Below are 12584 nucleotides of genomic sequence, written 5' to 3' on the forward strand. Positions count from 1 at the left end.
GAATTTAACTCTTTTCAAATTGAAATGGAAAGTAGTATAAATGTGATTGTTGTTTGAACTTGAAACTGTGAGTTGCAATAAAGCAGAAATGTATGTCTGTTATACTAGGCAAGGAAGGTTTCTTGCATTATTAAAGAAAATAAATGATTTGCTTTAACATTATTTGTTTTAACGTATGAAGTTAAACCAAGTAATAAAAAGTTAAATCAACTAAAAGAACAACCTTAACAAAACTAGAACACTGTAGTTACGTCAACCTCATGAACTTTAATTTCTAAGTTGAAACAAAGGCAGTCTTTAAGTTGAGTGAACTTTGATTTTCAAGGCAGCAGGTGAACTTGCATTTCCAAGTTAAACTAACATGAAATGTCTTACAGTGCAGTTACTAGGGCTATTCATTTAGAATTAGTGACTGATATGACAACTGAAAATGTGTTCATGATAATTTGTAAAAGGAATAAACTAAAATAGAGACTAGAGAACCATAACTACAGTATAACTATAATAGACAGCTTTGACTTGGAATAAATTTAATCAAATCAAAAGTAATCAAAATAGTTTTGATGTAAGCTAGGAAACAACTGAATGAATGAGTAATTGTATTACAGTGTCATGAATTAAAAGATGCCGAGCCCAAACAGGCTTACAAGACACCATTATTTACAGCAAGAGACCACATACCAGAGTAGCAACATAAATTACATGTATTAAAAAAACAAACCTCCTTGTTATTTTCCCCATGTTTTAGAGACAAAGGTCGTTAACTTATATATATTCAATTTAAACAACCACTCCATTTTGGCGTCATTTCAGGATTTTGAACAGACATTTCAGTTAAGATGGGGGTTCTTAACTCATCATACAATACAATATAAAAGAAAATGTGATTCATTCTCAACAACTCCTAATTCACATCGTTTACACAACCTTTTATCCTCTTGGATGTTTTTAAATCTAACAACTTCAAGTGGAAGGTAAAGGATTCCTGTTCTCAACTGAGCCACTAATGATCTTTGACTTTGCTGTAACTTAAAGTTCAGGACCATAATTATGTTTTATATGATTTAAATATAAGTTTGTAATTTTGGTTTTTGACAAATTGCTTTTGACCTCCTTTTTTAATCATTTTCTTACTTCTGAATATATATATATATATATATATATTGTATAGTAATTTGACTTCTTCAAAAACCGCATGAATCTTTGTAGTCCATGGAGAATTGTATGTCTTTGCCCAGAGACACACCTTTTAATTAGTCCTGTTATCTGACATAATAAGCAAACGATTCCACAGCCTTATCATTTCCCAAATATCTTCTAATTGAACCAGGAATCCAACCCATATCACCTTGAACAGCCAAAATAGGAGCAAACTTCTGAACGCCAATGATGATCACTTCTAGCCAAATCATTTGTAACGATAGACCCAGCTGTATCTTAAAGTTCAGGACCATAATTATGTTTATTTTGTTATAGTTGATTTCTTGCATAAAAAAAGTCTCAGAAGTGGATTTTGTGATAAAATAGCAGATGAACAATGTATGTATTTCTGAGATCTGCGCAACCTAGTCAGAAGACTACCTGATCTCAGATCAGTGGTGTAGCCTATGTAATTGTTGAGGCGTGACAAATGTAAATGATTAGAGCCAAATAAGGAGGAGCCACCAACTTTTCAGAGGTAGTTTCAAATTGTGACATTTGCAGAGGAAAGAGGTGTCAATGGGATTTTGAGGTTCTATGTATGTCCTATTTACCCACCAAACTGTCGTTATTCAACTCTGACAAGGTAAAATCGGTTTTGCATTCTATTACCCCTTTAGACAGTTCTGCAAATGTTTTAATGTATTCATTCTTTGTGAAATCATGACTCCCCCTGCAGGCATACGCCCCCAGCAGGTTTTGGCACACTAGCTGTAGATATCTGTGAGTTGGAAGTGTTTAACTTTTTTGAGACACAGAAACCTTGCATAAACCTGTTTAAAATAAGATTATTTTTCTTCTCAATGTATGTGTTCTTTGTTTTTTGTCTGACATCAGTGAGTGGCATGAAACGCGAAGAGACGGGGATGACGTGATAAAATAGCTATGGTTAGTCTTCACTCTAATTAAAATGTTGACAAGTCTTATTACGCTGATCTTTGACTGAGGAGATTATTGCTTCAGTGTTGGCCTGGAAAATGTTCTGTTTACTTCAGACTCGTAATGAGCTTCACGCAATTGCAGCCAATTGATCTGCAGAAGCACGTTAGCTCTTTAATTTGCCATTGTTAGCCTCATTACTAATGCAAAGGAAAATTGCTCTAGTTGGCTGAAAGGTAAGTTGAAACAGACACAGACGATACATGACATCCAGGCATTTGAAATGCATTGGATTACTTTAAAGTCATATATTGATTTAAACCTTGAATATATCTCATCTATAACACATTCTCACTCCCAGTGCGTCATGTGCCTTTGGCATTTGTTATTGATGCTAAAAGTCTCCTTTAGTGTCATATACAGACGCACTCGGTCGGGACTCTTGGCATCACTTTTTGATGCTCTGGGACATGCGTTTAACTGAAATGCGGCACATCAACGGGACAGTAAGGTTTAGGAAAAGATCGTTGGTGGGGTTACAAAATGTACATTTCAGTGACACGCGGGACAAGAACGGGACACGAACCCCAGTCTCCTGGGTTAAAGTCCTGTGTTTGACCCATCCACCACCCCAGCCAACCTCCTTTTGCGGTCTTTCATACTACTCGCTATTGTTGTCGCTCTTTATACTACGTCATCTTACAGCGCCGCGGTCGAGCTGCTGCTCTGCCCGGTGCATTTACAGACGCTAAATGGGGAGTTTTGCGTCGGTATCTGATGCTGAGAGACACTGACCAAGCATCAGTATTTTACGAGTTGGGAGTGAGAACGGCTTGGCCATTAATGCATTGTTAATGGCCGAGGCTTCTTATTTGCACTCATGAATGAGGAAGAATCAAGCTGCTACATAGTCCTATTACCAGCTCTTTTCATCTGTGAGACTTTGTACACCAACAGTATAATTCAATTTTGAATAAACTATATTGAATCGGGGGAAATGCACTTAGGAGAACGAGGGTAATGACTTGCAAAATTGTTTGGAAAATAAAATTACTGCTGCGCCTTTGTTTTTAGGGCACAGTAATTTGTTCTTGTTCGTGCATGCTGGGAAATGCCAGGCCGCCAGTCTTAATTGGATCCTGATCCAAAAATGTTTTTAGTGACGTACCCAAGAGGCAGTTTATTAAAGAATGAATAAATTAAACAAGTTCAGGAATAAAGAAAAGAATATTTATACTAATAAAATCTAGCATGTTGCAAGCATATAGACTGGATGACAGCTATTTCTTGCCATTGATGTAAAAAACGCACACACAATAAAATCCAACAAACCAATCAAAGAGGAACAAACTGATCATAAAGCAAAATACTATAGTTCTCTTCCACCAGTGTCACATTTGTTTTGTAAATGAAATTGATCCTTAGCGTAACATCATGTGACTGGCTTGTGATGAGTAATTGACTTTCTTGATAAAGGATTTGTTTGTTGTCGGCTGTGTTGTCTCTGCTCTTATTTTGGTTTATCCACCAACAATGAAAGCAAGAGCGCTTCCCACAGAGAACACATATGCATTTCCCAAGGTGCTTTGCTTCCTGTTCTTGCCCTTGGCATAAACCAACTGTGATCTGAAAAACAATGTTTGTATTTTACAGCATCACTACTAACAGTGCTTTGGATTCTTGTGCACATATTCCACTCAGTGTTTAACTGTGGCACATTTCTGGAAGAATTATTTCAGAAAGGCCATGTCCAGTTCACCTGATGGATTTCTGTTTCTGTCCATTTAGTATGTGCTCTGGTAGTTTCCATTGGATTTTCATTCTAACTGAAAGAATTAACTGAAAGCCTACTTTTAATATATATCTTTTTATACTGTTATTAATTTGTTTTGGCACTATTTGGATTATTATTAAATAAACAGAAAAATAACTAGTTTAGAAGTAATAAATAGCCATTTGAATATTATAACTGTTGAAATGTGAATACATTGCATTGAAATATTTTTTTTTGAAAACTATTTACCTGAATTTATGTAATTTTTACTTTCCCTCTTCCAGTATGCAAAAGTGGTGAAATTTCCTATCAAAGTTCATACTTTCTGGGGATTGAAAAGTTCAAACTTGAACAATTGGGCCACCATGGATAAGCAATGAAGCCTGAATGGAAACCACCAGATCAGCCAAAAAAATACTTAAAATCAAGTTTCTGAAATGACACCACTAGCTATTGCCCACTGGACATTTGAAATAAGGGGAATTCAGAAAATCCAGACGGTTCAAAATCAGTGGTTTTCAAAGTAAAATATTCCAATGCAGTTCTGTGGTATTTATATCTTAACATTAAGTTTGGTTATATTACAACGAGGTATTAACTTAGGTTTCAAATAATCACAGCTGTTATTTGCTCCCATAAACAGAGATGGATGCCAAAGAAAAGAGCACCACCTACATAAACTGAAACCTCCCCAACACAATATCCCAAAAGAACACACAGAAACTGAAGACAGACACAGGTACACAGAACTATAAAAAGAAACGTCCTGTCACTTTCAATTGCTTTTATATTTTAAACAAACTTAACATATTCAAATATTTGCATGGACATAAAAAGATTTAACAACTAAGACATAAACTGAACAATTTTCACAGACATGTGACTAACAGAAATGAAATAATATGTCCCTGAACAAAGGGGGGGTCAAAATCAGAAGTAGCCCTCAGTATCTGGTGTGGCCACCAGCTGCAATTAAGTACTGCAGTGCGTCTCCTCCTCATGTACTGCACCAGACTGGCCAGTTTTTGACCTATCCTGCAAGTGTGATATTCGGATGTACCAATCCTATGCAGGTGTTGTTACACGCGGTCTGTCACTGCGAGGACTTATTGTCTTTTTGACCGTTCAACATGTGCATGTTAATTCATTGTTCATGGTTCATTGAACAAGCATGGAAAACATTGTTTAAACCCTTTCCAATGAAAATCTCTAAAGTTATTTTGATTTTTACAAAAGTATCTTTAAAATACAGTGTCCTGAAAAAGGGGCACTTCTTTTTTTGCTGAGTATATTTTGAAGGAACTACAAGGTCCCTTCAGCCCATTATCTATCGTGTTTTGGTGAAACATTTGCACCCCACAAAAGAATGAATAAAATTAAATTACAGTTACTAATCAAAATGTTGGTGATTACAAAGTGTTTACATCATAAAATAGTCTTTTCGTAAAAAGCTTAAATGTCGCTGTACAGGAATGCCTTTTTGTTGACAGGACTTTTCAGCTTTATTGCCCAGTTAAAAAATTATGTTAGAAAAGTAATAATTCCGTTGATAAAGTCAATATTTTGAGATACTAAGTACATTTTTAAAAGTTTCTTGTTATTTTGAGATACCAAGTCATTATTTTGAGATAATAACTCAATATTTGGAGATACTAAGTCAATATTTTGAGGTCATTTCTCATTGTTTTTAGATACTAAGTCAATATTTCAAAGTTGTTAATTATTTTGAGATAGTAAGTCAATATTTTGAGATACTATGTCAATATTTTAAAGTTTCTCCTAATTGTGAGATACTGAGTCAATATTTTAAAGTTTCTCCTAATTGTGAGATACTAAGTCAATATTCTGAGATAATAAGTCAATATGGGTAACAAGTACCAAATGTAACCTTACCAACACTAATAATAAAACATTATAATTAATTTGTTAATTATATTTTTGCATTACTAATCTGAATCTGCCAAGTAACCTAATAACTAAAGCGGTCAAAAATAAATGTAGTAAGTAGTAGTAGTCAAAAGTACAATAATCCCCTCTGAATAGTGGTGTAGAAGTAAAGTTGCAGAACCTAGAACTAAGTATGGTACTTGAGTATATGTGCTTATTACTTCCCACCACTGGTAAGTGTTGATGCTCAGGGAGATGTGAACATCAGTCCAAGAGAACACAACACAGTAACAGAGGCAACAACAACAGCAAACGGTTTTCCCCACCACTGTCGCACCTAGGGATGTAACGATTACCGGTGTAAAATGTCAACGGTAACAATTATCGTTTTCATTTAAAACATCATTATTATCTCGGTGGATTACCACGGTGTGGAAGCCGTGTGTTTAATCCTTCCCAGCTTCATCCAAGTCTCCTGAAGTTGTTGCGCATGCACACTGCGTAGCATAAAATTTGCGTTTCTTGAAGTTGGAAATGGCGGAGGGAGGAGAAGTATGGCATATTTTAGTTTTTATAAGACTGCCGAAGGACAGTTGATTGAAGACAATTATCCTGTCTGCAGAACATGCGGCAAAAAAGTTGCTGCTAAAGGCAGCAATACGTCAAATCTCCTGACTCATCTCCGTGACCATCACTCACAACTTTATAGCCAATGCAAGGCAAGTTAATGTTTTAGCTCAAATGCATGGTGTGGGGACTTCAGGTTGAGGGAGAATACAATGATCCGTCTGTCTTACTTATTAATAACTTTTCAATAATGTAAACAGAAGCCTTACCAGAAGGAGTATCTACCTAAAATGCACATTTCCGTTCAGTGGTGGAGTGTGGAGCTAATCGGGACACTTTTTCTTAACCTTAGTCTCAGTGCTAGATGGATGCCCATTTGAGTTGCGTTTATTAAACAGTATTAGACTACAGTATTTTATTGCATGCATTTCTTGATTTCTATAAGAATGCATAATTTATAGATGTCCAAAGTTCCGTAAATCGTTTAATTCTAGTGAAGTTGGATCATTTTAATTCATTTTAAAATTTAAATTTTTATAATGAATATTGATATGAATGGTAGCCTAATGATAATAATAATTAATAACAATAATGACATGGTTATTCTTTTTCTACAGAAAGGATATGCAGTGGGTCAACAAAGTACTGCTACTGGTTCATCAGTGACACAGACACTTGAGCAAGCATTCAAAAGACAGTCTGCTTGTGCGCCTGCATCCAAAAATGCTCAAGACCTAACTGCAGCAATCTCCTATTGCATAGCAAAAGACACGACGCCTTTCCAGATGGTTGAGAGGCCTGGCTTTCTGAGGGGGATGAAGGTTGCCGTGCCTCATTACAAAGTGCCTTCACGCAAGCTTTTTTCAAAGACTGAAATACCAAAGATGTACAAAGCAGTCAAAGCTGATGTTAGAAAAAGTTTGGCTCAGGGTGAATTCTTTGCTGCAACTACTGACCTCTGGACCAGTGAAAGTGGGGCTGGTCTACCATACATCAGCTTTACAATTCATTATCTCACCCCAGACTGGCTGACTGGAATCACACTGCTTAGAAACCCAGTTTTTCCCAGAAGATCACTCCGCTCAAAATATCACAGTTTTTTGAAAACATGTTGGATGAGTGAGGGATAAACAAGACAGATCTGGTCTCCATAACCACAGATAATGCAACCAACATGATTCGGTCACAATTTGAACCTGGTGATCTCAAAGGCTCTGAAAATTCAGAGAGTTGAAACAGCGGTCAGGGCCTGTCGTTATCTGGTCCTCTGGCCTCTCACGGAGCTGGAAGAGAAAGAGAGGACTGACAGAAAAGCAAGCTGCCCTCAATTTGCCACAGAAGGCTCTCATCCATGATGAAGTGACCCGATGGGGAGCTACATACAAGATGCTTGAGCGTTTCCTCAGCCAGCAGCAGGCAGTCTGTGCAACACTGGCTGCAGAAAGGGGAGTTTGGCATCTGATGCCCAAGGTTGCTGACGTAGTTGTTATGGAGCAACTCTCCCAGCTCCTTGAACCTCTGAGCAAGTTTACAGATGCACTTGGCTCAGAGACAAGAGTAACTTTATCAGCCATTAAGCCAGTCCTTGACCACATCACTGGTGATGTCCTGGAGGAAAACAATGAGGATCCAGCCCTGACCAAGCAGATGAGACAGGTAATGAGAGAAGACCTAAACAAGAGGTACACAGAGAAGGCAAAGGGTGTCATGCAGATGGTTTGTTTCATTGACCCCAGGTTCAAAACTAACTTTTTAGATGACCATCCGAATGCTGTAGTTGACAGTTGTGTCCAGGAGGCATTGAAGCTGACATGTGCACAAGTCAGGCAGGAACCACAAAGCACCAGCAGTAGCCTACCTCCACAGCAGCATCAGAAGGGAACATAGGCGCGGGAAGTAGGGGTGCTGGGGGTGCTGCAGCACGCCTTGTTGGCGGCAGCACCCCTTGTTGGCAAACTGCGATCAAGCCCGTATTACCCAATGGGCATTAATCATTATGGTGATAATTATCCAATCAGAATAAAATAAAAGTTGTTTAATGTAATGATTGGGAGAAGGCCGCATGCACTGTGTTGATTGGCTAAAGATAAAGGTGGGTGGGCATAGAGCATGTTGTTTACATCGCACTGATCCAAGATCAGCTTTCTAAGAACGAGTTGAGATTGAAAGAGTGGAATTAATTTGTAACTGATCCCCGGTCAGATTGGGTTGCATCAGCGAGTGAAAGTGTGGAAAACGGAGAGAAAGCGGCTGCTATAAAAAATGTCCCGCGAATAAATAGCTTTTTAAAAAGAGCTGGGAATGACGAAGAGGAGGATGTCGAGGAGCTAGCCAACGTTAGCTTGGAAGAATCGCTGCCGTCTACCAGCTACACTCAGCCACAGCTAACGGTGGCTAACGTTCACTTTAGCGAAGTTGTTGTGGAAAAAGACAGAGATGAGGCCGGCGGTCATCAGCATTACAGAACAAGGTAATGGCCCCTCAGGTACCATCATCTCTGAAGACCCTGCACTACGGGGACCGATTACAGAGACCGTCCGGGAGGAAGTTATACCCAGAGGGATATTAGCCTTTCAGAATCGGGCGGCTAAATGTCCAGCATCTCGGAGGGGGGACGAGGCTGGCGGCAGAAAGACCCGCTCTCTCACTAACGAGGCACTGACCCGACACCTTCACAACGGTGAAACGGTACCACGGGAGTGGATTCTAGATCACTGTCCACCGGAGACATTTGTTGCGTTGCCTGTAAAGTGCTCCCAACACACAGCAACACATGTGTAGTAGGGGTTAGCGAGCTGCTGAGGGAGCTGGACTTTGAGGATTTGATCTGCGACTTTGCAAAGAAAAAGACAAGAAATTAGAACTTCTAAAGGCAAGAGCTATTATGCTATCTTTAAATTGAGTAGGTTAATATAATCTGTTGTGACCGTGTGACCAGATAATGTACATATTTTGTTTAGTTTATTGAAATGCCATGCATATCAGACGAATGGCATCATAATTTTGTGATGCTGCTATAGGCTTGTGTGAGACAGTTGTCAAGTGCAGTAGCCTATATGTTGGCTTTTGCAGTTTGTGAAGTAGCCAGCTGACTAAGTGACTGTTATTTTACAACCTGCACTCAGCTGTGTTGTGTGATGGCATTGTTGTATCTTCAGTCAATCACGTTTCAGAATTACTATTGTGCTTTCTGCTTGGGTGATTTTTAGTGAATACTATATCGCCATAGTATTGAGCCATACAACGCTTTGGTATAATTTAATTAATTGTAACACTGTCTTGTGATGTGTGAGTCAGATGGCAGTACTTGGTTTATTGAACTGGAAAGGCATACTTGATGCCTGCTCAGCTGGACTAGTCATTCATCTTTTTCATTTTTTGTTATTTTTTATTCGATAGTGACAGTGGATAGACAGGAACGGGGGAGAGAGAGAGAGGGAATGACACGCAGCAAAGGGCCACAGGTCGGATTTAAACCCGGGCCGCTGCAAAGGAATCTTTTGACCAGTAGTGATTGGCATGTGATTTAGTGCCCATTTAGTTCGCACCGTATGTAGCGTACTTCATGGAGGGGGGGGAGGCAGAGGTAGAGTCGTTCTGCGCACCCCCCCCTCCCCGACAGCACCCCGCACCCCTTGCTGAAAATGACTTCCCGCGCCTCTGGAAGGGAAAGCCCTGGCTGGGTTGCTAAAAAAGATTACCTCAACAAGGCAGCAGAGTTCTGAAGATGGTTCAGTTCCAGCCACCCCAGAAAATACAGTGAAGGAGGAAATCAAGGTCTACATGTCTCTGCCATCCATTCCAGCCGAGGATGATCCACTGGTGTGGTGGAGGGGCCATGCATCAGAGCTGCCTCATTTTGCCAGGATTGCAAGAAAGCTTTTGTGTATCCCAGCAACCAGTGTTCCATCTGAGAGACTTTCAGTGCCAGCGGGTACATTGTTTCCCCTCTTGGATCACTACTTAAACCAAACAATGTAAATATGTTGACATTTTTACATTTTAATAAAAGTGAAGAGATGCATACATACATGATGCTAGATCAGCAGCATCTTATTTGTTGATGATGGAGAGAATAAGTATATAATCACTTCTGTTCCATTGAATTGTTTACATATTTTGTTTTATTTTTTATTGTAATGCCATCAACACTTGAACATTTGGATTTGATTACATATAATTTTAGTTATTTTTGTAATTTGTTCATAATGGCTATTTATTTTAAATGCATAATGCACTTTTGTCTTATTTATTTAAGTTTTTACTTTAAAGTGTTCATGTGTATAGTTTTACATATTAATTTTGATGAAGAAAACAAGTATATAATTAGTGGTGTTTATTTGATTTGTTTACATATTGTTCTTGCACTACTGGAAATGTTCCTGACAAATGAGCTGTTTACATGCTGAACCCTTTTTCCTTTGATGTTAAAAGCTGCACTTTTGATAAGGTTTTGTCTATATTTTTGTAATAATAAACACTGTTACACTTTTGGAAACTATTTTAGCTTGTGTAGGCCTATGAGTGCTTTCTGGACATATTGAAAACACTTACATTACATTTTGGTCACTATAACCGTGAGGTAAAATTTTCATACTGTTACATCCCTAGTCGCACCAAATGCTCGCTCTTGAGGGGATATGTTGGGTCTTTGTAAATTATAGAGTGTGGTCTAGACCTACTCTATTTGTAAAGTGTCCTGAGATAACTCCTGTTATGATTTAACACTATAAATAAAATTGAATTGAACTGTGTGTTCTGTATCTCGAGGCGAATGCAGATGAGCATCAGTAAAACCAGACTGGAACAAAAGACCAGGAAAACCTTCCTGATGCCATCAGCACAGAAAATAATGAACGAGGAACTGGGTCAAGAACAGAAAAGAAACTTTTCAGCTAATCCCAACCAGAACAATCCCAGCGTAAATCAGACAGGGATGTAGTGGAGGGCAAAGCCTTACCAACTCAATGCACCCACCTTAACATCTGCAGAGTATTCACTCACTTCGTTTAGAGCAAATTATGACTTAGGGAATCTTAAGTGGAAAAAAAGATAAAATAATGATGTATAAGAATGTACACTGCCGTTCAAACATTTGGAATTGCCTGCCACAAAAGCTTGATTGGGTCCTCTCAGATGTTTGTGAGGAATACCGGTACTATATATTTTTGAATAGTCTTTCCATCCATCCATCCATCCATCTTCGTCCGCTTATCCGGTGTCGGGTCGCGGGGGGAGCAGCTCCAGCAGGGGACCCCAAACTTCCCTTTCCCGAGCAACATTAACAATGAATAGTCTTTAATGCTTTATAATTGCAGAAAGTCCCCAGCTGATATTCAAATTGTGCTAACCCTAGACTAACTCTCTATATCTTCTATTTTTTGGCTCCAGCCCGCCGTGACCCTGTTCCTGTCATTGAATCAATGTTACATCACAAGACATATTAAGTAATCCAGAAGAGGGACCAAGTGTGCGACCATCTAGGCTAAATACTCAAGTGCAAGACAAAAAATACTTAACTGAAGGGCACAAAGGAGGTCTGCACACTGGTAGGCTCCAGATAGTCTTATATTGTCTGGCTACTCTCCACATACATTCTGAGATAGCAGAAAGAGAATGCTCAGAGTTGTTTGCATTACTTTTAACCAATCACTTGCAGGAACTTTTCATTAAGCCAACATTTCTTTAAACCAATTCTTTAAACCTGTACATCTTTCTATCCTGCTTCTGTTACAAATCTGCGGGGACCAATCACAAACTGGCTTATCCACCTGGCGCGGTATTGGCGGGTTTAACACAATGACGATTGAGAAGCGACGGCAAGCAGCTTTTGGTTTACATTAACATGGCGGCCACCGAAGCACAGCAACCTAATACATCCATGGCAGCAACCTGTTGATGCCACTGTCACTGCTGTTTTAAAAGATGTCAAAGTACGTCACCCAGATTGTTGGTCTGATTGGTTGAAGGACTATCCAATCACGTACAGAGTCATTTGAACTATGCTTGTTGATCACGCCTCTTGTGCAGTAGAAAATACAGAGCAGACTCCACAGACTAATGTTCAGTCTTAAAAGATTGAGCTTGGTCTGCTGATAGCCAGACTACCGCTTTGTGCAAATATCTGCACATGAAGAAAGCAACCAATTTACATGTTTCATCTTCAGTACAATTCAAAACTAAGATGTATGTGGAGCTGCCACCAGATGCTACTGGTTCACATGTAAATTAAAGGTGCTCTAAGCGATGTCACGCGTTTTTAGGCTACAACATTTGT

The sequence above is a fragment of the Perca flavescens genome, chromosome 13, assembly GCF_004354835.1.
Source record: "Perca flavescens isolate YP-PL-M2 chromosome 13, PFLA_1.0, whole genome shotgun sequence".
In the NCBI taxonomy this organism is placed as follows: Eukaryota; Metazoa; Chordata; class Actinopteri; order Perciformes; family Percidae; genus Perca; species Perca flavescens.